At 37.5% G+C, this 26,070-nt stretch overlaps 1 long non-coding RNA gene across 1 annotated transcript in view; it reads right to left on the reverse strand.

Annotated features, from left to right (window-relative positions):
* Positions 1 to 497: 497 nt before the first annotated feature.
* The window catches only part of LOC120229224, a 62,524-nt gene continuing 36,951 nt past the window's right edge, over positions 498 to 26,070 (reverse strand). The window contains exons 2-3 of the long non-coding RNA XR_005527694.1: positions 10,734 to 10,789; positions 498 to 507 (exon numbers count right to left, since the gene is read on the reverse strand). This is a non-coding gene — a long non-coding RNA (uncharacterized LOC120229224). The remainder of the gene's footprint in view (positions 508 to 10,733; positions 10,790 to 26,070) is intronic.

A 26,070-nucleotide genomic window follows, 5' to 3' on the forward strand; every position in this document is an offset into this window, starting at 1 on the left:
TTTACTAAGTGTCTGCTACATGTCATGCACTGAGCTAAAGATGAGGACACACAGGTAGGAATAATCTAAGTATAATGGAACACTGGCACAAAGAAAGAAGTGATAAAAATTCTTTGACGGATGTTCAATCATCCATAAATGAATTTTGTTAGCATCTTGCCTGTATGTCCATAGGTATGTTATATGAGACTGTCATATGCTTTGCAGAAATCAAAACATATTATATCCAATGCACTAGCATGACTTAGTCATGGTGACTGATTTTTTTTTTTTTTACAAATAGTTTATTGTCAAGTTGGTTTCCATGTAATACCCAGTGCTCATCCCCACAAGTGCCCCCCTCCATGCCCATCTCCCCCCACATCTATCAGTCCTCAGTTTGTTCTCAGCATTCAAGAGTCTCTCATGGTTTGCCTGTTTGACTCTTATCAACCACATTCTTTCTTAAATGCTGAAAAACCATCTGTTCAAACTGAAGCACTTCTCAAACAAAAAACTTTCATACTCCTGAATATTTTTAAGGTAAAATGTTACTAACGAAACAAATAGGGACTTAATTATCTTAATCTGAGCTAAGAGGCAAACCATGAGAGATTCTTGAATGCCGAGAACAAACTGAGGACTGATGGGGGAGGGGGAGAGAAGAAGGGGAGTGATGGGCATGGGGGAGGGCACTTGTTGGGATATGCACTGGGTGTTATATGGAAATCGACAATAAATATTTAAGAAAAAAATCTGAGCAAAGAGAATATGAATTTCAATATGCATACACTTGTCTCTACCTTAAGTATTTAGGAAACATTCAAACACAAGTTACGGTTTTCCCATCAGCAAGTTAGTAGGTTTTGTCTATTTAACTCTAGTAGTATAAATAAGTTTTGTTACAGAATTATATGTTTTTAAAAATCAAAAATATAAGGTAAAAAAATGAACATAATATACCAAATAGACTATTTATTCATACTCAATAAACACAGTAGTATAGCCAAGTCTTGAGAAATTTTGCTGTGAAAAAAAAAAGTAATGAGTTCAAGAAGTTGTAAGCTGCTGATGAAAATTATCTAGGAAAGAGGGAAAATGGATCTTTGGAAAAAATTACTGCAAAAAGGAATTTCTTTAAAAATCACCGCTGATGAAGACAGAAGACAGTAAATGTACAAATAGGAATAAAAGTTCCAGAGAAAAGAAATGTTATATATTACTACTTGAATTTATGCTGTTTTCATGTGTTCCTTACATGTGTTTTCCTATGTGCATCCTCCCACATAAACTCAAACCACTTTGAAACCAAGCTCATTAAACGAGAGTAAAGAGGCAAATCCAAAAAATATGAACATGAATAATTTCTTGAACAGAACCTAAGAGGAGTATGTCATTGGCCTACCTGTAATACCTCATGCCTCCCTCCTAAAACAAACTTACCCCATTATAATTTTATCCTAGATTCACAAGCTTCTTTCCTGGGATAAAAGATATAGTTTTCAATTAAACTAAAATTTGGTTAGTAATCAGTAAAACAAACAACTCCTACAACTACAGAAGTTGGCTATTCCTAATTCAAATCAGTCACTACTTCCCATAATTTAAAAATAAAAAAGGTTTATAAGTGTTTCATAATGTAATGGTGTTATATGAATGTGCCAAAGTGACTCTTATATACTGGGCCCTATGTTATTTACTTCTTCACAGCAAGAGAGCACCATTAGCTCACAACCCACCAGTGCCAAAATTTTACATATCCAACTGCTTTTAATATAACCCAAGTAAGCATATTTTTAGCCATTTAGGGTCTGCCATTTTACATTAATGAAGGTGCACTCAATATCTTCTAGCCACAGTTTAGGCCCGCCCCGAAATATAAAGATCATAAGCTGCTGCTATTCTACGGTGCTCTTTGACCCTGAGATTACCCATCATGCAGCTGAGTAACATAATCTAACACATAAGCCCTTTTCTCCCAGAGGTTCCTGTGCCCTCTTCCTGTTACAGGTATGGCCCTGCACTGCCAGGAGGTCTGCAGCTGTTAGGGACAACCCGTCAAAGCTCTGCCTAAATAAAGCTTATCATATGTTCCTTCCATCTTGTAGCCATATCTTTTTTCTTATCAGCCTCAAAATCTTCAAATTTACTACAAATGTATGTTTTTTTCAGTGAAACTTTACAAAAATTGGTGAATCATTTTAAAAATGAGAAAACCCAGATGTGAAGAAAAACTTTAAAAGCTAACTGAAAAATATGAAAATTTTAAAAGTCCCCATAAGAAAATTTCTGCAGACTATTCAAGTAATTTCATTCCCTGTCAACCAAATAAAATACAGAGTACTTCAGCACAAATGGTACAAGTTTTCCAAGATGCAGACGATATATCCCAAGAAGCATTCCCACAGGTATGGCAGGATACAATGAAGAAGGCACATGATAGAAACACAATGCATGTTCTCTGAATGAGGCCTTTGCTCTTGGCTAGTATTTACTAAGGTAGAGTCCCAAGTCCCAATCTTGCTAATCATATCACGCACTGGGAGGACATTTTGGAGAAATATGATTGCTTTAATTCACAACACCACCTATGTAGTATTGCAATACAAAATGCTTAAGATGAATCTAACCAGGAGAAAACATTTAGACAAATACAAACTGAGGGTCATTTTGCAAAACAACTGACCTGGGCACTTCAACAATGTACATATCATAAAAGGAAAAAAGAAAAACTTATCAAAAAGAGAAAGGACCCAAATAAATAAAATCACAGGTAAAAGAAGAGAAATCACAATCAACATCACAAAAATACAAACAATTATAAGAGAATATAGTGAAAAATTGTGTCAACAAACCAGACAATCTGGAAGAAAAGTATCGAACAGATCAATATCTAGCCAAAAAAAAAAAAAACTGAATCCATAACCAAACATCTCCAACAAACAAAAGTCCAGGGCCAGATAGCTTCACAGTGGAATTCTACCAAATATTTTTTTTTAAAGAAGTATCATTTATTGTTTAAGAGCAGAAAGATGCTGGTGACATATATTTACAACATATTTTACTTCTGAGGATTACAAATAATTTTTGTGCCAAATACTATAATTTTAGAAGAGCAGTAAGAAGTGTCATCTGATGAAATTATTGTTTTAAAAGGAAATAAACTTGGATGCTGATTCTGTATCCATTATTATCTTCTTTTATAGCCAAATTAGGCACTTGGCCATGAATTTTCATTTCTAGCACATGCTGATCTGAAACCAGCTTCTTATTTGTGATGCTACTGAGCAAAGGAAGTTTTTCCATCTATATATCATGATAGCCTTTAGATGAACAAGCAAAAGTATAATCATGATGTTCTCATTTGCATAAGCAACTCCCTGAAAGGTCATCAGATATCTTTATTGTTCTCAGGTACATTTCATGGGCTGCTGAAGGCATGCATAATCATCTCTAGCAATTCATCTTTTACCCAGTTTAATGGCCCCTATTACTACCAAATATTTAAAGAAGAGTTAATACCTATTCCTTTCAAACTGTTCCAAAAAATACAAATGGAAGGAAAACTTCCAAACTCATTCCATGAGGCCAGCATTACCAGTTCCAAACCAAAGACAACACTGAAAAAGAGAACTACAGATAGATATCCCTGATGAACACAGATGCAAAATTTTGCAATAAAATACAAGCAAACTGAATCCAACAGTACATTAAAAGAACCATTCACCATGATCAAGTGAGACTTATTCCTGGTTTGCAAGGGTAGTTCAATATTCGCAAATCAAGCAACCTGATACAAATTGAGCATGATACATGCACTGAGCATGGAGCCTGAATAAGACTCTATCCCTCTTGCTCGCTCTCCCTCTTTCTCCTTTCCTCCCTCTTTCTCTCTCCCTTTCCCCCTCTCCCCTGCTAATGTTCTCTTTCTCTAAAATAAAATAAGACAAAACAGAAAAGAATCATATGATCCTCTTAAGAGATGCAGAAAAAGCACCTGACAAAGTACATCTATTCATGATAAAGACCCTCAACAAAGTAGATTTAGAGGGAACATACTTCAACATAATAAAGGCCATGTATGAAAAACCCACAGCTAATATCATCTTCAATGGGGAAAAACTGAAAGCTTTTCCTCTAGGGTCAGGAAAAAGACAGGCATGTCCATTCACACCACTGTTATTTAACATAGTACTGGAAGTTCTAGCCTCAGCAAACAGACAACAGAAAGAAATACAAGGTGTCCAAACTGGCGAGGAGGAGTCAAACTTTCACTATTTGTAGATGATGTGATATCTATATAAAACACTCAAAAGACGTCACCATAAAACTGCTGGAACTGATAAACAAATTAAGTAAAATCACAGGATACAAATCAATAGACAGAAACCTGTTTCATTTCTATACACCAATTATGAAGATTTTTAAAAAATTTTTTATTTGAGTATAGTTGACACAGAACGTTACATTAGTTTCAGGTGAACTATACAGTGATTCAGTTTCTCTATATATTATGCTAAGCTCACCACAAGTGTAGCTACCATCTGTCACCACACAACACTATTACAATATCACTGACTATATTCTTTATGATGTACCTTTTTTCCCCATGACTTATTCGTTTCATAACTGAAAGTCTGACAATACTTTTTGATTGGCTCCTATACCATACCCCCCCCACACACCAAAAAAAAAAAAAAAAAAGCAATCAAACAAAAACAGCTATAAAGGACATTCTTGGGGAAAGATCTTTGAATGTGAACTAGATATATTATAGTACTATTTGTATCAATGGTAAATTTCTTGAATATAATAATTATATTGTGATTACGTTAAAGAATGTCCTTTTTCGTAGAAGACACATACTCAAATATTTAACAGTGAAGTATTAGAATATCTAAAACTTACTCTCATATTAAAAGCAGGGCTGGGGAGAGAATATGAGCTCAATATGGCAAAATGCTGGTAACTGGTAAATCTAGGGGAAGGGATATAGGTGTTACTTATATTGGTCTTGTACCCTGTGTATAGATTTGAAATTTTTCAAAATAAAAAAATAGATAAGAAGAGTCCAATGATTTCTTTAAAAAGGATTACATAGAAGAATTATCCCAAAACAAAGTATGTTGCCATATGCCATTCAGTTATGGTTATAAGAGTCATAAGGCTTTTCTTTGGCCCATGAGTCTTTATTTTACTTCCTCTTCTTTCATTCTCTCTCAAATTTCTTATCGGTTTTTCATTCTTACTGGTCTACTCCAACCACTCCTAACAAGATCTTCAATCTTACTCAACTTCAACAACACCAGACATATTTGATTAGTCCATCCTCTAAATATTTTCTTTGCTTGGACTCCAAGACACTACTGTTTCATTCTCTACCTATCTCACTGGCCAACTTTTCAGATTCTCCTGATTCTCCTCTTCATCTTATCTTTAAACACTACAGTTCCCCAGTACTCTGTCTTCACCTCACTTCTCCATCTACAGAAATTCCTTTACTGTTTTCAACCAGCCCCATAGTTTTAAATATCATTTGAATGCTTATGACTTCCAAATCTATGTCTGAAGCACAAAACTCTCTCCAGAACTCCACATTCATACAGTCAACTGCTTACCTAACATCTCCACTTGAGTCTGAGTCATTTCAAACTTAACATGTCCAAAATTGAATCCTTTGATTTCCTCCCGAAAATATATCCCTTCCCAAACATCCACATTTCAGTGAATAGCATCCACATCTCCAGAATTGTTAAGACAAAAAACCCTGAGGTCATCTTCAATTACTCTTTTGTCTATTCTACATGCTCAACAAATACTGTCAGCTCTAACTTCAAAATATATGGTACCTTACCACTTCTCATCACACCAGGCAACATGTGAATTCAAGCTATCATTCTGTCTTCCATGAACTACTATAATATTCTACCAAGTCTCCCTGCTTCTGACCTTGCCCCCACTATATTTCTAGTCTCAACAAAGCAGCTCAGAATAACACGTTTAAAATTAAATAAAAATATGTCCCTTCTCTTTCTCAGAGCTTTTAGTGGCCTCCTGGATCATTCAATAAAAGATAATACCCCTGACATGGCCTACAAGGCCCTACAATATTAACCCCTGTGCTGTCACTCTGCACTCATCTCCTTTTACTGACCTTGCCTTCACACACTGTAGTCAAACTGTCTACCTTACTCTACCTGAATAAGAAAGGCACATTTTGCACATAAAGGATTAAAGCTCATGGATTAATAGTATTTAAGGGCTTGGACTAGTAGTCAACGAATAACGAAGGGCTCCCCAAGAGGAAGAATAGAAACAAGAACAGTCACAAAAATTAAGCTGGAAAAAAGACACAAAAAAGAGATATATCATCAATGTAATATTTATAAGAGTGGGGGGGAAGGATAAAGGAGAATTTAACTCATGACAGGGAACAGAATAAAAATACCATGTATAAAAAAATGGGAAATCAGGGCGCCTGGGTGGCTCAGTTGGTTAAGCATCCGACTTCAGCTCAGGTCATGATCTCACGGTTCGTGGGTTCAAGCCCCGCATCAGGCTCTGTGCTGACAGCTCAGGGCCTGGAGCCAGCTTCAGATTCTGTATCTCCCTCTTTCTCTGACCCTCCCCTGTGTGCGCTCGCTCGCTCTCTCTCTCTCTCTCTCTCTCTCAGAAATAAATAAAAACAGGGGCGCCTGAGTGGCTCAGTCGGTTGAGAATCTGACTTCGGCTCAGGTCATGATCTCTTGGTTCCCTGGGTTCGAGCCTTTCGTCAGGCTCTGTGCAGAATGCTTGCTCAGAGCCTGGAGCTTGTTTCGGATTCTGTGTCTTCTTCTCTCTCTGCCCCTCCCCCGCTCACCCTCTGTCTTACTCTGTCCCTCAAAAATAAATAAATGGGAAAAAAAATTTTTTAAGAAAAATAAAAACATTAAACAAATTTTTTTAAATGGGATATCATATTAACACATTATAGCGGCTATTTCTGGATGACAGTATTCTAACATCCCTTGTTTTCAGAGATTTATGCTTTGTTAGAACTGGACTATTTTACTTTTGCCCTATATATCTGGTTTGTTCCTTTATCCAAGGGTACGGCCCTTACTTATAGGTTATGTTCCTTTATTTTTTTTTTAAATGTTTTTATTTATTTCTAGGAGAGAGAGAGAGACAGTGTGAGCAGGGGCGGGTCAGAGAGAGAGGGAGTCACAGACTGAAACAGGCTCCAGGCTCTGAGCTGGCAGTCAGCACAGAGCCCGATGCGGGGCTCAAACCCACGAACCGCGAGATCATGACTAAGCGAAAGTCGGACGCTTAACCGACTAAGCCACCCAGGTGCCCCAGTTCCTTTAGAGATCCTAATAGAAAGCCCAAATATTTTACCAATGACCCTATGACTTGAACTCTAATACTTTTTTCACCAATATTAAGTGGCTGCTGAAGTCTATTCAGTTTGCTAGCTGTACTCTCTAAGATTCCTCAACTCGTACATAGCTCAAAAGAAACTAGAACTAATTCAATTACTTAGGGGGAATTTGTAAGCAGATTAAGACTCTAATTCTCTGAGGTTCTCTCCTCTCCAGGTTTTAACCTCTTACTCCTGAGAATTCCAAACTCCAACCTATTTCCTAATTCTTGAGGAATCTGCTCCACCACTTAACAGCAAACTGAAAAATTCTCTGCAGGAGGAATGGAATGGAATGGAATGGAATGGAATGGAATGGAATGGAATGGAATAAATGAAAAAAATAAAATGAAATAAAATAAAATAAAGTAAAATAAAATAACAAACATGAACTCTTCAAGAATTCATGAACAAATATGAATCCCTTCCTTCAAGGATCCAAATTCCCCCAAGATCCTCCATACACTTTAAATAAAGAGAGAGAAAGAAACCAAAGAACAGATACTTAACTATAGAGAATTAACTGATGGTTACCTGAGGGGAGATGGATGGGGGGATGGGTTAAATAGGTGATAGAGATTAAGGAGGGAATTTATGATGAATCACTATATTCTATGCCTGCAACTAATATCACACCATATGTTAACTAACTGGAATTTAAATAGAAACTCAGGGGGAAAAAATCTTCCCTATATTGATTACTCTTCAGCGCCTAAAGACAGTTTTTTTTAAATACTTTCTTCTGAAGAAATATTTCAGAAATATTATTCAGAATTTCAGAAATATTATTTAGGACCACCAAACTGTGGGGGGTTTGCATACTGAATTGATTCTATGTAGCTTTCTAAAATTTACATCAAAAAGACAATTTCTCTGCTTCCTTGAAGAAAGTGTACTTCCAACAAATATGGCTGCTCTGTATAATTTTTTAAGCCATATCTCCTTTGCCTTCCTGAAACAAACTGAATCGAGGTAGGGATTTATCTGCTAACAAAGTGGTCCTCAATTTCCTTTACAGCTATTATAGATACAGAACACTGCTCCTGGATTTAAGATGAGTCCCTGGTTATCAATCAGGAACTATATTATTTTGCTAATATTTTCTGAAGCACTCTATTTCTAGATCCCTAAACATTCTATCTCCCTGTCTCACCTCACTTCTATGCATCTTCTGCCAATTTTCAGCTCTTATTAGTCCCATTACTGAACTAAGTGTTATAAATCAGGGGCATTATTTTTGCCTTCCTGATCCTGGTCTAGACACTCCCTCTTCCTTTTTCCACATAACTTCTATCCAGTCTTGACCTTTTATTTTGGCAGTCCTTACCTATAAATTTGAGGTAACAGATTATTTGTTACAAATGTTCATTCACTAAAAGAGGATTATCAAGTTTCCTTTCTCTAAATCTTTGTCTTTGATATTTTATAAAAGAAGGAGAATAAAAAGTATGCTGATCATGCATTTATATCAGAATCTTCTTATAGGCTTACTATTCCTCAATAACAAATTCTATCTTAGAAGACATACCAGTCACCTACTAATACCTCTCATCTCTAAATCCACCCTTCTAAGCACTGACTCTGATGCTGAGATTTGCCAACTTTGCCTCACAAGCTCCTCTGTCTGCTGGGGGTACTTGAAAGATAGTGGGGAAAAGGAGATAAGGAGAAGTGCTTCCTGCTGTTTCTATACACAGTTCCCCACCAGAGAAAATCAGTTCCGGCCTCCAGTTGCTATTGGCATTCCCAGAAACATCCTCATTACCCTTCTTCATACATATCAGCAACAGCCATGTGATGTCCTCACTCCTCAGATGTTTGAGCTCCAGTGTCTCAACACCCATCTTCCCAGATCCTGAGTTCTGGTATCCCCAGCCCATTATCTTTTGTTTCCCCGGACTACAGAGTATAGGCTTCTTTCTGCAGTTATTATTTTGTGTTACATCAGTACTTCCTCTTTTTCTTTTTCATTTTCAAACATGTATGTAAACAATAACCTATATTAAATTCTACCCTGTAAAGTGACTTATACGTTTCTCATTTCCCGATTAAGCCCTAACTAAACTCTGATTCTTACTCAACCTCTGTTCAAAAACGTTATTTCTAGTACCAAAAGCTATCATACTTATATAGTACCTTAAATTTTTATATTTTAAAATGATAAATTTTGGAAAATAAAATCACAATTTTATAATAACACATATTTATTACTTTTAAAATTAGAGCATGACAGTAAAGAATTTTTAAAAAATCACTCACAATCTGAATGTGCAAAAATACAAATGTTAAAATTTTGATTTATTTACAATTTGCTTTCTTCTATTCAGAGATTATAGTTGTTATCCTACCAGAAACTATTCTCAAAATAGTAAATAAATTATAAAAAACATACTGCATGCATTATTGTTTTTAGAAAATTCACAACCCAGCAAATCAGAGAACTCTAGATGCTGGCAAGGATGTGGAGAAACGGGCACCCTCCTACACTGTTGGTGGGAATGTAAGCTGGTACAGCCCCTCTGGAAAACAGTGTGGAGGTTCCTCAAAAAATTAACAATAGAACTCCCCTATGACCCAGCAATAGCACTGCTAGGAATTTACCCAAGGGATATAGAAATGCTGATGGACAGGAGCACATGTACCCCAATGTTCACAGCAGCACTCTCAACAATAGCCAAAACATGGAAAGAGCCTAAGTGTCCATCAACAGACGAATGGATCAAGAAGATGTGGTTTATCATGGAATACTACATGGCAATGAGAAACAATGAAATCTGGCCATGTGTAGCAACATGGACAGACCTTGAGGGTGTTAAGCTTAGCTAAAATAAGTCAGGCAGAAAAGGACAAATATCATATGCTTGCACATATAGGAGGGTTAGGAGGAACTTAACAGAGGACCATGGGGGAGAAGAAGGGGGGAAATGGTGGGGGAAAGGGAGAGAGGCAAACCATGAGAGACTCTTGAATGCTGAGAAAAACTGAGGACTGAAGGGGGGGAGATGGGCATGGAGGAGGGCACTTGTGGGGATGAGCACTGGGTGTTATGTGGAAACCAGCCTGACAATAAACTATTTGTAAACAAAAAAAAACAAAAACAAAAACAGATTACTAGGTGGAAAAAAAAAAAGTCACAACCCAAGTTACCTTTCATATATAAAAGAAAAGGTATTAAAGTTGTCAGTATTTTAAGAAATAGTCATGTCCTCAGAATTATATATAATAAAGCAAATTTATTTTTGACAGGAATACATGTTAATAGCATCTTTTATACTATAAACCAAAAAGAAAAAAAAGCTTACTCCACAGTCTATAAAAATTATGAATAAATTTAGTGAAACCAACTACTCACCCCCTATTACTGACAATTGCCTTTTTCAAGTGAATATAATTCGCAGGAAAGATCCCCTGTAAAAGAGAAAAGATTTTCCATTAGAAAAAGCAATTTGCGATTAATATCACATATATACTAAAATAGCAGCCAGACTTCAGCATGGAAGTACTCTATCAACAATACAGTAGAGCTCTTAATAAAGCAACCACTTTGCATATTAAGAATGCAAAACTGCACAGACTATACACATTAGATAGGAATTTCATTGTCATTTGTACTCAGACTCTACCTTCAGGTGAAAACTGTGATCTTAAGCAACAAACAAAAAGATTCTTTTAGGTTCCAGATTGGAAATGTTCCACCTAATCACTCTCAGGATATAGACTTATGTACATAGCTTGCCATGTATCTACAAAACCAACATATCCCCTAGCCAACAACTTATACAGTATACAGCTCTGAGCTAGAAAAACAATTCTCAGACTCTGACAAACATTTACATTCACCAGAATGAACGAATTTGGAAGCTCTCATAGTTTTTCTCTTTTTACTCTTTCCAAATACTTTCCACTTTGATATCTGCCATAATTTGATTTCAATTCCTAAGGTATAAAAGATGTATTGTTTAAAAAAAAAACAAGTTTTGCAATCAGTGTTTCATTTCTTTTCCTTGATGCATAAAGCTCCCTTCAAATAAAACACAAATGGCCTAAATTTTTTTATACTCTTCGGCCCACATCACTATCAATGATAAATCTATACCACACACGGCCATCAGCAATTGGACAACGGTAATGCGTTTTACAGTTTTCCATATACAGATATTTCAACTCCTAGGTTAAATTTATTCCTAAGTACCTGCTTGCTTTCAAAAGTAGCTTTTTGGTTTTTTTAATGTTTTATTTATTTCTAGGAGAGAGAGAGACAGTGTGAGCAGGGGAGGGTCAGAGAGAGAGGGAGTCACAGACTGAAACAGGCTCCAGGCTCTGAGCTGGCTGTCAGCACAGAGCCCGACGCGGGGCTCGAACCCACGAACCGCGAGATCATGACCCAAGCGAAAGTCGGACGCTTAACCGACTAAGCCACCCAGGCGCCCCAAAAGTAAGTTTTTTGAAAAAGACTGTTGCCTTTATTTCTTTTTCAGATATTTCATTGTTAATGAATAAGAAACACAACTAAATTCTGTGTGTTAATTTTATATCCTGCAATTTTACTGAATTTGCTGATTAGTTTTAACAGTTTTCAGTGGTCTTTAGGATTTTCTACATGTATATCATCTGCGAACAAAAACAATTTTACTTCTTCCTTTCTGATTTGAATGCCTTCTGTTTCCTTTTCTCACCTGATTGCCTGATTGTTCTGGCTAGGACTTCCAGTACTATGTTGAATAGAAGTGGTGAGAGTGAGGCTCCCTGTCTTGTTTCTCATTTTGGAGGAAAAACTCTCAACCATTTACCACCAAGTATGACATTAGCTGTGGGTCTGTCATATAATGGGCTTTACTATGTTGAGGTATGCTCCTTCTAAACCCAATTTGTTGAGAGTTTTATCATGAAAGGATTTTGTATTCTGTCAAATGCTTTTTCTGCATCTACTGGAGCGATTATATGATTTTTATCTTTCATTCTATCAGTTAGGCATAACACATTAATGAGCTTGATAATGTTGAACCATCCTTTCTTCCCTTCGATAAATCCCATTTGATCATGGCATATAAGCCTTTAAATGTGCTACTAAATTTGCATTGCTAAAATTTTTGAGAATTTTTGCATCTGTATTCATCAGGGATATTGTCTTTGGTTTTCTTTTCTTTTAGTGTTCTTATCTGGCTTGGGTATTATATTACTGGCCTCATGAAATGAGGCTGGAAGTGTTCCCTCCTCTTTAATTTTCTGGAAGAGTTGGAGAAGAATTGGTATTAATTTTTTAAAGTTTGGTAGAATTCACCAGTAAAGTTATCAGGTCATGAACTTTCCTTTGTTGGAAGAATTTGATTGCTGATGCAATCTCCTTACTCATTACTGGATCACTAATGTTTTTTTTAATTTTTCCTGATTTATCCTTAGTAGGTTATATGTTTCTAGGAATTCATCCATTTCCTCTAGGTTATCCAATTTGGTGGCATAAAATTGTTCACGGCATTCTCTTATAATCTCTTGTATTTCTGGTACAATTTCTGGAAGAGATTTTTTTTTTCTTTTGAGAGACCAAAAAAAGCAAAGGGAGGTGGAGGGATTGAGGAGAGAAAGAATCTTTAAAGTTTTTTTTTTTTAATATTAATTTATTTTGGGGAAAGCACAAGCAGGGAAACGGGAGAGAGAGGGGGACAGAAGATCCAAAGCAGATTCTGCACTGACAGGCTAACAGCAGCAAGCCTGATGTGGGACTTGAACTATGAACCACAAGATCATGACCTGAGCCTAAGTCAGACGCTCAACTGACTGAGCCACCCAAGTGCCCCAAGAGAGAGAGAATCTTTTTTTTTTTTTACAAATAGTTTGTCAAATTAGTTTCCACATAACACCCAGTGCTCATCCCCACAAGTGCCCACCTCCATGCCCATCCCCCCTCCCCCCCCACATCCATCAGTCCTCAGTTTTTATCAACATTCAAGAGTCTCTCATGGTTTGCCTCTCTTCCTTTCCCCCACCATTTCCCCCCTACTTCTCCCCCTTGTTCCTAAGTTCCTCCTAATCCTCCTATACGTGCAAACATATGATATTTGTCCTTCTCTGCCTGACTTATTTCGTTCAGCATAACACCCTCAAGGTCCATCCATGTTGCTACACATGGCCAGATTTCATTGTTTCTCATTGCCATGTAGTATTCCATGCTATAGATAAACCACATCTTCTTGATCCATACGTCCGTTCATAAAATGAATCCGGGAGTTTTCCTTCGATTTCTATTTTTTGGAATAGCTTGAGAACAATTCAAAATCTATGGGATGTGGCAAAGGCAGTCCTAAGAGAAAAGTACATTGCTCTCCAGGCCTATTTCAAGAGATTAGAAAAAGCGCAAGTCCAAAATCTAACAGCTCACCTAAAGGAACCAGAGGCAGAGCAACAAGAACGCCCTAAACCCAGTAGAAGAGGAGAAACAGTAAAAATTAGAGCAGAAATAAACAGCATAGAGATCAAAGAAACAATTGAACAGATCAATGAAACCAAGAGTTGGTTTTTTGAAAAAATAAACAAAATTGACAAGCCTCTAACCAGACTTATCAAAAAGAAAAGAGAGAGCACCCAAATAGACAAAATCATGAATGAAAATGGACTTATTACAACCCCTCAGAAATACAAGCAATTATCAGGGAATACTATGAAAAATTATATGCCAACAAATTGGACAACTTAGAAGAAATGGACAAATTCCTAAACACACACTCACTACCAAAATTCACACGGGAAGAAATAGAAAACCTGAACAGACCCATAACGAGTGAAGAAATCGAATCAGTGATCAAAAATCTCCCAACAAATAAGAGCCCTGGACCTGATGGCTTCCCTGGGGAATTCTACCAGACATTTAAAACAGAATTAATCCCAATTCTTCTCAAGCTATTCCAAAAAATAGAAATCGAAGGAAAACTCCCGGATTCATTTTATGAAGCCAGAATCTTTTTCTTTTTTAATGTTTTATTTTTAAGACAGAGACAGACAGAGAGAGAGAGGGAGAGAGAGATGGAATGTGAGCAAGGGAGGGACTGAGAGGGAGACCTAGAATCCTAAGCAGACACCCCAAGAAAAAAATCTTTAGCAGGCTCCATGCCCAGCGTGAAGCCCCATGTAGGTTTCAATCTCAGGACTACACGATCATCACCTGAGCCAAAATTTAAGAGTCGGATGCTTAACCAACTAAGCTACCCCTCTGTGGTATCATTTTGAATGCTTCCTATTTTATGTCCCATTTTATTTGAGTCTTTCCTTTCTTCCCCCCTTTAAGGATTTGTCAATTTTGTTTATCTTTAAAAGGAAAAAGAAAACACAGCTCTTTATTTTGCTAATCTTTTTATAGTTTCCTGGTCTCTGTTTCACTTTTCTCACTCTGATCTTTATTTCCTTCCATCTGCTGAATTTGAGCATAGTTTGTTCTTCTTTTTCTAGTTCACTGAGGTATAAACTTTGGTTGTTTAACATTTTTTTTTCTTTTTGTAAGGCATTGATTATTATAAAACTGCTTCTTAACACTGCAGCAACCCATAGGCTTTGGTATGCTGTTTCCATTTTCATTTGTGTCAAGATACTTTTAATTTCCTTTTTCATTTTTTGACCCACTGGTTGTTCAGAACTGTGTTGCTTAATTTGCACATATTTGTGAATTTGCCAGCTTTCTTCCAATTATTGATTTCTACATTCTACTTTCATACCATTGTGGTCTGAAAAGATCTGCGGTATAATTTTAGTCTTCTTAAATTGGCTAAGCCTTGTTATGTGACCTATCATATGATCTATTCTGAAGAATGCCCCATCTTCAATTGAGAAGAATGTATACCCTGATGCTGCTGAAGTGTTGTATCTATGTTTGTGAGATTTGTTTATTCTAAAGTATAGTTCAAGTCTAGTGTTTCCTTGTTGATTTGTCTGGATAATCTATTGCTGAAAAGGGGGTACTGAAGTCTCCTATTACTATTGTATTATTATCTAATTCTACCTTCAAGTCTGTATCCGTTTAATATATTTATTATATACTAATATATTAGTTTTTGATGCACCTATAGGTATGATTGTTTTATCTTCTTGATGAGCTGATTCCTTTATCATTATATAATGACCTTCTTGGTCTCTAACAGTTTTTGTCTTAAAGTGTATTTTATCTGGTGTAAATATAATTACTTATGCTCTCTTTCAGTTTCCACTTCATTTGGGGCATCTGGGTGGCTCAGTCGGTTAAGCGTCCGACTTTGGCTCAGGTCATGATCTCACGGTTCCTGGGTTCGAGCCCCGTGTCGGGCTCTGTGCTGACAGCTAGCTCAGAGCCTGGAGGCTGCTTCAGATTCTGTGTCTCCCTCTCTAACCCTCCCCTGCTCACACAGTCTCTCTCTCTCTCTCTCAGAAATAAGTAAAAGACAGTAAAAAATTTAAAAAAAATAGTTTAGTTTCCACTTGCATTTAATATCTTTTTCCACCTTTCCTTTCAACTTATGTATATTCTTAAAGCTGAAGTAAGTCTCTTATAGGTGGTATGTAACTAGTTGGGCCTTGTCTTTTTAATCAATCCAGCCACCTTAGGCCTGTTGATTAGGGAATTCAATTCATTCATTTAGAGTAATTCTTGATAGGTAAAGATTTACTGTCTTATTGTTTCCAGTTCTATAGCTGCCTTGTTCCTTTTTTCCATCTCTTTGCTGCCTTCTTTTAATAATTGATGATTTTCCATACTGGTATGCTTTGATTCCCGTATCTGTATCTTCTGTGATTCTACTATAGATTTTTGCTTTGTGATTACCATGGTATTTATGTAACACAACTTGTAACAGTCTATTTTAAGCTAGTAACAACTTAATTCTGATCATATACAAAAACTCTACCCTTTTACTCTCCCCTGCTTTTGTTTTTGATGTCACAATTTATCTACATTTTAAATTATTATAGCTATAGTTTTTTAAATACTCTCATCTTTTAACATAGAGCTAACATATCATCATATTAGAGTATTAAAGAATTTTGAATTTCACTATACACTTACCTTTACCAGTGTGTTTTATATTTTCATTTTTTCACGTTACTAATTAGGGTTCTTTCATTTCAGCTTGAAGAATTTCTTTCAGCACTGCTTGTAAGGCATGTCTAGTGATGATAAATGCCCTCAGCTTTTGTTTAGCTGGGAAAGTTTATATCTCTTCTCAATTTCTGAAGGACAGCACTGCTAGATAAAGTATTCTTGGTTGTTTTTTTTTTTTTCTTTCAACACTTGAAATAATTATCTCACTCTTTTCTGGCCTGTAATATTTCTGCTGAGTAATCCTCTGAGCCTAACCAAGGATGTGGGTAACTTGTAAGTTACAAACTTTGTTTCTCTTGCTGCTTTTAAGATCTCTCCTTGTCTATAACTTTGACAGTTTTATTGTAATGTGTCTTAGAGGGGATTTCTTCATGTTCAGTTTGTTTGGTGACCTATGAACTTCATGAACTTGGATAAAGTTCCGAATTTCTCCGTAGATTTGGGAAGTTCTCAGCCATTATTTCTTTAATAGGCTTTCTGCCCCTTTCTCCTCTTCTTCTCCTTTTAGAACTTCAATGATTCACAAATTGGTCCTACTGATAGCTGCCAACAATCATAAAGGTTTTCTTCACTCTTCATTTTTTTTCTTCTTGTTCAGTCACTTCTCCTCTAACTAGATAACTTCAAAGTTCCTATCTTTAATTTCACTTATTTTTCCTTATGCTTGATCAATCATGCTGTTGGTGTGCTCTACTGTATTTTTTTTTTTTTCATTTCATTCTTTGAATACTTCAACCCCAGAATTTCTGTTTGGTTTTATTTCATTCTCTCTGATAAATTTTTATTTTGTTAATGTATTGTTTTTCTGATTTCAATGAATTCTCTGTGTTTTCTTTAGCTCATCAAATTTCCTTAATACAGATTTTTGAATTCTTTATCAAAAAATTCGTAGATCTCCATGTCCTTGGATTCAGTTACTGAAAAGTTATTATGATCCTTTTGTGGTGTTTGCTTCCTTGGCTTTTCATGTTTCTTGGGAATTTTGTGTTATGGTTTTCACATTTGAAGTAGCAGTCACCTCCTCCAGTCTTTACCAATTGCCATCAGGGTAGAAATACCTTTCACTGTCCCTCCTAGAAATTGTGCAAAATTCTCAGACCCTCCATGAACCTGTTCTATGCTTCTTGCTTACTTTTGTGGCAGAATTCTTCAGCATGTATGCTTTCTATTGACCCTACAGTGCACCAGGTTGAGTGCTGACAGCCTCTCTTGTGTTTTCCCAAGGGTGGCACTAAAGCTCAGGTTTGTGGTTTCTGAACTACAGGTTCTGTGTGCTTTCTGTACATACTCATGAGCAGTCTTCCAAACCTTACTCTTGCCACCACCTTAAAGAGTATGTACAGTGAGTCAGCTACAGTGTGAGGTGTGTGTGTAGGTGAGGCACACAAAGCATTGGGGAGGTCTATCGGCCAGTGGAGGAATCCAATGAGTGGGGGGCTTTCCCAGCAGTTAATGGGTGGGCTTCTTGATAGAGACTGCTGCACAATAGGTTCTGTGTCTCTTTAATGATGCCCAAAAATTCTATGTGCCACTTTCCCAAACTCTTTCCACCTCTAAGTCATATAACTCCTAATTTAGAACTCTGAATAGAGCAAGACAGAAATGAGTCTCTCTGGCAGCATCTACAGAGGTGGAGAAGCTGGATACTCACTTATATGTCTCTCTTGCCCACACAGAGAAATCACGGGTCTGAAAAGATCTCATTTGGTCTTTATCCATGCTACCTTTTGGTAAAGTTGATGCAGGTAAAGAGAAATTATTCCCATTACCCACTCCAATGTCCAAATTCTTATTTTCTGCTCCAAAAGAGTGCTGGGTCTTCATCTGTAGAAACCTATACATCCACAAAGGTTCTCTTATCCAAGGGTTACCCAAGGGTAACCAAGGGTCTGAAGAACCCAAGAGCCTTCAGAAGCTCCCAGATGACAGCACGGTCGCTCCAGGTACACAGCTGACTGAGATCTGTCTGCCTATTATCCAATGCACAGGTGAGTGAGATTTCTCTGGGTCCCCTGTCATATGACACAGAATGCTACAGGTCTCCAAAAACATTTTTGTTTGTGGATAGATACAGGATATTTGTTGTTGAGGGTGAGGACAGAAACTAGGGACATCTTATAGCACCATGATGCTAACATGAAGTCTACCAGTAATGCATTTTATATATATTAGCTCATAATAAAAGGTAACGTATACCAATAGAGAATCCTAATACAGGAAAATATGGACTTAAAACAGGATAAAACACATAACTGCATGCAACCAAAACTAAATGATGACAGTCCATTATTTATAAAGGAAGAATAATAAAAAGTTAAAAAGATACAGGATTAGCATATGCTTCCAGGAAGATGGATAAGACATACTTTTTACTATTCCTCCTAACTACAATGAAAAACTCTGGACATTATATATATATATATATAACAGAAACACATATATAATATATATATAAGTATATACATATTTCACATATATAACATGTATAACATATAGAAAGCATATGATACATATCATATATTAAAAAACTCTAGACATAAATATCTTTAAAAATAGGAAGAGTGTGAAAAGTAGAGGGATCAACTAGGGACCTTGAGATGCAAGAAAGAGCACAGTGGAGAATTCTCTAGATTTTCTTTTACCTTATACATCTGCTATTTAAGCTGATAAAGCCAGAAACCTAGACACACCAAAAGGCACAGACAAAAAAAGCCAATGTTCTCTCTACCCTTAAGAACCAGGAAAGAGTCAGCCTGTCAACAAAGAACACTTTTCAATAGTAACAACTACATTGCTTCCAAACATCAACCCCCCCACAAAAAAGAAGCTGTGGCCCAACTCCCACCCACAAAAGCAAGGTCAACTGGAAGGAATGGACTTCCACCTTCATTGGGCTATAATAACACACCTGAAACTTGCAATGGAATACTGTCTGAGAAAGCCAAGTTGGGAGTCAAGACTTTCTACCCAAGTGGGTAATAACAAGCCCCCAACAGTCAGTGGCAGTGGAGACCACCTTGGGTACCTAAAGGCTGCCCCTAGTCAGCATTAATGAGACCTCTTCATCACTCCACTTAGAGGCCTAAGACAGAGTGGGGGCTTTCACCACTGCTAAACAATAACGAGGCTACCACCCTCCTTCTGGTGTCATCAGAGACCACATGGGGAACAGAAGGCACTACCAATGCTGTCCAGCCACTGAAGAATCAGTGGAAGACTACTAGGAAGGTAGAATTCCTATACCTAATCAACAGTAACAAGGAGTGTGCACCCTTCAGTGTCAGCAGAGGCTGAGTGGGTAACATGGACCTCAACCCCCACTTGGTAGTAATGAGGCAAATCCTCACCTTCCCCTACAGCAGCTTTGTCAAGAAAAGCCAAATAAAACAAAAAGCTTAAATAAGAAGCAGTATCTCATAACAAAATACCCAAAGGTTCAGGTCCTGTCATACCAAGAACCAGGAGGATATTAAATTGAATGGGAAAAAAAGTAATACATGCCAACAGAAAGAAAACAAACATGTTAGAATTATCTGAAAATATTTAAAGGAGCCATCATAAAAATGTTTCAGTGAGCAATTGCAAATATGCATGAAACCAATGGGAAAAAATAACACAGGAAAGAAACAAAAATCTCTCAACAAAAAAAACAGAAAATGTAGGATGGGCTCAAGAGTAGAATGGAGGAGACTGAGGAAAGAAGCAGTAAGCCATAAGTCAGAAGATTTTGAAGTAACATAGTCGGAATGTGATATTATGCTATAATAAGAAATATACATTTCTTCAACTCCAGTTGCTAACACAAGAGTTTCTAAAACTCTTGGAAGGATAGAAGCATCTTTTGTTATTCATGATAAGTCTCTTTCACCCTACTGGGGTTTATACTAACGAGGTGACCCTTGGTGGACCCCCAGATAGCTTCAGAATGGGAGATGTCAGAGGAACCATGTGATTAGAGGGTTAGAACTTTTACCTCCACTCTTTAACCCACAGGGAGGGAAGAGGGGCTAGAAATTAGGTTAATCACCAAGGGCCAGTGATGTCATAAATCATGCCTTCATATTGGAATTCCTATAAAAACAAACAATGGAGTTTGGAGAGCTTCCAGGCAAATGAATACATCAAGTTACTATGAGGTTGGCATGTCAAGAAGGGCATAGAAGCTCCATGTCCAAGTCCACATACTTTGCCCTAAACATCTTTTCTATTTGGCTGTTCCTAAGTTGGATCCTTTATAACACACTGATAATAGTAATTAAGTTATCTTCCTGAGCTCTGTGTGCTGTTCTAGCAAGTAATCAAACATGAGAAGGGGATCATGAGAATCCTCAATTTATAACTAGTTGATCAGAAGTATAAGAAGCCCAGGACTTGAGACTGGCATCTGAAGTGAAGGTGGTCTTGTGGGACTGAGCACTTAACATGTGGGACCTGACCCATAGTGTCAGAATTGGACTGATTTTTTGGACACCCAGTGGGTATCCAGACATCTGTAGAATTTGTTGTTGGTGTGGAAAACCCCACACTTTTTAATTTCTGAAGTGTTGGGAGACTAAAAAATAAAGAGAAAATAGACTGAAAAAAAATGAACAGAGACTCAGGGACTTGTATGACTATGGCAACAATAAAACAGTATCTAACATTCTTGTCATCAACTCCTAGGAGGAGAGAAACAAGAAAAAAGGGCAAGGCTTAGAATGTACATGAATAGAATAAATCCTAGTGAGAATGTGAAGTAACAAGAACTCTCACCCACTGCTGGTGAGAATGCAAAATGGTACAGCCACGCTGGAAGACAGTCTGAAAATTTCTTATAAAACTAACAGACTCTTACCATAAAATCTAACAAATGCATTCCTTGGTAATTACCCAGTGAGTTGAAAACTTATGTGCACATAAAAACCTGTACACAAATGTTTATAGGTGTTTTATTTGTAAATGCCCAAACTTGTAAGCAACCAAGATGTCCTTCAATAGGTGAATGAAGAAAAAACCTATACTCTATCCAGACAACAGAATATTATTCAGCAATACAAAGAAATGAGCTACTGGGGTGCCTGACTGGCTAAGTAAGTGAAGCATGTAACTCTTGATCTCAGAGCTGTAGGTTCAAACTCCACGTGGGTGCAGAGATTACTTAAAAAAATAAAACCTTTAAAAAAATAATAAGTAAGTAAATAAGTAAATAAATAAATAAATAAAAAGAAATGAGGTATCAAGCCATCAAAAGACATGGAAGAATCTTAAATGCATTTTGCATAGTGAAAGAAGCCAATAAGTCTACAGTCTATGTGATCCGACTACGTAACATTCTTTAAGAGGCAAATTACAGAGGCAGTAAAAAGATCAGTGGTTGCCAAAAGTCCTGGAGGATGAGAAAGGGGATAAAGAGATGGAGCACCGGGTATTTTTAGGGCAATGAAACTATTCTTATGAGACTATAATGATAGATTCATGACATTATGCATTTTTCAAAACCATAAAACAGAGAGTGAACCCTGATGTAAACTATAAATAATATTAATAGCGAATAAATACTGGTTCATTAAATGTAATAAATGTACCACACTAATGCAGAATGTAAATAAGAAGAGAAACTGAAAGAGGAAGGAGGATTCCATCTACTTTCTGTACAATTTTTCTATAAACCTAAAACTGTTCTAAATAAATAAAGTCTAATAAAATTTTAAACTTTAAAAAATGACATAAAACTTCCCAAATTTAGCAAAAGACAAACCTCCATACTGAAGAAGGTGAACAAACCCTGAACAGAATAAACCAAAAAAAAAAAAAATACCAAGACACAACATAGTTACATTTCTGAATACCACAGGCAAAACAACAACAACACCACCACCATCAACAACAAACTTAAAAGTAGCAAGAGACAAACAATACCTAACCTCAAGTGGAAAAATATATTCAAATGACAGTGAAATTTTCACTGAAATGAAAGAGGATGAGCATCATTACTCACAAGAGTCAAAGGTGGAAACAATTCAGATCTCCATCAACTGATAAGCAGACAAACATACTGTGGCATAACGTTCCATACAATGGAAAGTTATCAGGCCATATAAGCAATTAGTATGGATAAATGTCACATCAGTAATGAATCTTGAAAACATTATACTGAGTAACAGAAGTCAGACACAAAAGGCCACGAAAGTATCCAGAATAGGCAAACCCCCAAAGACAGTAGTTATCAAGGGATGAGAGGATAGGGAAAAGGGTATAAGGGTTCATCTTGGGGTGACAAAAATATTTTGAAATTAGATAGCGGTAATGGTTGTAAAACACTGAATGTACTAAATGTCAACGTGGAAGATACTGTCTATGTGCATCTTACCACTATTTTTTTAATTTTATAACTGTAAAATTTTAAATCTTATAATACCAAATATTTTTACATTTTTGATTAATAAAGCATAAGTAACAAAAGAAAGTGGCACAAAATTTTTACAGCTGAAAGAAAATAACTATCAACCTAGAATCCTATACCCACTGAAAATATTCTTTGGGAATGAAAGAGAAGCCAGGAGATTTTCAGATGAAGTAAAACTGAAAGAATTTGTTACCAGCAAATCTATCACAAAAGAACAAATGAAGAAAATTCTCTAAACAAAGAAAAATGGTAAAAGAAAATAATCTTGAAACATCAGGGAGAAAGAAAAAAAGAAGGTAAGCAAATATGTGTGGAAATATGATGGAGTTTTATCCTCTTGAATTTTTAAGATTATGTAGATGGTTTAAAAAATTAAAAATTGGGGAGGGGCAAGATGGCGGAGAAGTAGGGAGCTCCATACCAGCACTCGCGCACAGGCATCACAAAGAAAAGAAATGAAGCCATAAGAAACCATACAAAAACCAAGAGATTGGGAGAGAAAGGACGCAGACTCCACTGAGAAAGCCTTCTAACGTGAGTGCGAACTGGGGAAGTAAAAATCAGGCCTGGATTGGAGACTGGAGAGATGGCCCCCTGCCTCTGTGGGGAGTGAGAGGGGAAAAAGAGAGTCCGAAACAGAAAAACCTCTGCTTGGGGTGTAGAAAATCTTTGCGCACAAAATACCTGCGCGTCAGGCCCCTCCACGCTCCAAGTCGCCCAGGAGGGGCTGCGCTCACGATTTGCTTCTTTGTGCTGGCTCTTGGCTGGTTGGGAGAGGTTGCGCGCCTGCAGCCATTACCCTCGAGGCGGGCCTGGACCCCTGAGGAGGTGTGTGGGCACCAGAGTCCGTGTTCCTAGCTGGCTGGAACTCTAGAGGGAAGGCAAGGCGCTAAAAACTGGCAGATGTGACCTCGAGTTCACGTTTTGGGTGATTGAGACACAGAGGGAACTTGATCTCCTCACCCCAGCGGGCTCAGCACACCAGCAGACAAAGCCCCCGACCCCGCCCAGGCCCCCCAGCCCCACCCGGAGGAGAAAGGAGCAGAGGCTTCTGGCTCCACCCCCAGAGCTAGCCTGTAAGATTGGAATCGCCCTGAGGCGAAAGCCAGGGGATTGCCTGAGGCAATTTCAGCGGGGTGCTTGGCCTAGGATTTGGAATCTGGGACTTGCCTGGGTTGAAAAGCACAACAAAGTTTGCCTGAGCCCCTGGCTCAGGAAGTTTACACGCCTATAAAAGCAAGGTGGAGCACCACCACTCTCCTCCCTACAACATCCAGGCAGAACTGCCCCCTGACTCATTGGATCACACCATGCCCATCCCTGCTTGAGAGCTGCCCTCCTTCCTTCCCTCCCCCCTTTTTTTTGTGTGTGTGTTGTTTCTGTTTTTTGGTTTTTTGGAGGGTTTTTTTGTTTGTTTTTGGTTTTGGGTGTTTTTTTTTCTTTTTTTTCCGCAGAACACTGACCTGATTACCTCTAGTCACCGGCGTACTTAAACAATCAAATTTAGTCCATTCTGTAGATGTAAATTCTACACCTACAAACATTTTCATCTCTTTCTCTCAGAAGTAATTAGACTATATAGTTTCTCTGGATAATACCAGCATTCTTCTCTCACCTATCCAACCATATTCTACCCTTTACCTCTTTGAAAAAAGCTTCGTATCCCTTCTGCCTGTTCATTCCATTTCCAATTGTGCCTCATCCCCGCCCAGTCTTCTCTCTCCTTCTCTATGCTCTTCAACCAGCACTGCATACACACGGCTATTTAACTGTAGCTGGGAAATCAGGTTATATGCTTTAAACCGTTCTCTGTCCATCGGTTTTCTTCTTTTTTCCTTTTCTTTTCTCCTTTTTGACCCTTTTATGTATTTTATACTCCCTATTATTCGCCTTCCCTCCTCCGTCTTTTCTCTTAACTTTTTCGTTTTCCCTCTCGCTTTCCATGCTAGTTGAATTAGCCTGTGCGTTTGTGTACTCCTGCTCCCTGTGTGTTTGTCTGTTTTCTTTTCCAGGGCTACCTCAAGAAACAAGCCAGAGTACACAGGGTGGAGAGTCCCAAATATCACTACATATAGGAAAATAAAATAACCAAGGTCCCAACAAGAGAGACCAAGGGATACCATTCAAAAAACACTCTCTGAAAGGATAGGCTCTGGACAGTCAAAGAGTCTTCTTGGATATAGCACCGCTCATAGAAACAGAGAGATAACAAATCTTTAAAACCAACAAGAGTGGGAAAGCTAACTAAAATGACGAAACGAAAGAGCTCTCCTCCAAAGAAACTCCAAGAAGAAATGACAGCTAATGAACTGCTCAAAACAGATATCAGCAGCATAACTGAACAAGATTTTAGAATAATAATGGTAAAATTAATAACTGGGCTTGAAAAAAACATAGGGGACATCAATGAAACTATGGCTACAGACAGAATGGAAAATAAAAATAGGCATGAAGAATTAAAAAATGAGATAAATGAGATACATAATAAATAAATACATAAAATAAGTCCAATGCACGGATTGAAGAGGCAGAAAGGAGAATAAGTGATTTAGAAGACACCATTACAGAAAAACAAGAAGCTGACAAAAAAAGAGACAAACTGATCCAGGAACATGAAAGAAGAGTTCGAGAGCTTGGCAACACGGTCAAACGCAACAATATCCTTATCATAGGAATCCTAGAAGAGGAAGAGAGAGGGAAAGGTGCTGAAGGAGTCCTGGAACAAATTATAGCAGAGAACTTCCCCAACCTGGGAAAAGAAGTAAACGTTGAAATACAAGAGGCTCAGAGGACCCCCCTCAGACGTAATCTGAATCGACCTTCTGCAAGGCATATCACAGTAAAAATGGCAAAATATAAGGACAAAGAGAAACTTTTGAAAGCAGCTAGGGAGAAAAGGGCCCTCACATACAAGGCAAACCTATCAGAGTGGTGACAGACCTATCTACTGAAACGTGGCAGGCCAGAAAGGAATGGCAGGAGATCTTCAATGTGATGAACAGAAAAAATATGCAGCCAAGAATCCTCTAACCAGCAAGCCTGTCATTCAAAATAGAAGGAGAGATAAAAACCTTTCCAAATGAAGAGAAATTGAAAGAATTTGTCACCACTAAGCTAGCCCTACAAGAAATCCTGAGGGGCTCTGAAGGAAAGGTTGCAAGAAACAAAGATACCAGAGACACCACCACAAGCATGAGCTCCACAAAGGACACAAAGACTCTAAACCCACATATCTCAATAATAACA

Source organism: Hyaena hyaena, unplaced genomic scaffold (assembly GCF_003009895.1).
Source record: "Hyaena hyaena isolate Hyena2069 unplaced genomic scaffold, ASM300989v1 scaffold_30, whole genome shotgun sequence".
Lineage (NCBI taxonomy): Eukaryota > Metazoa > Chordata > Mammalia > Carnivora > Hyaenidae > Hyaena > Hyaena hyaena.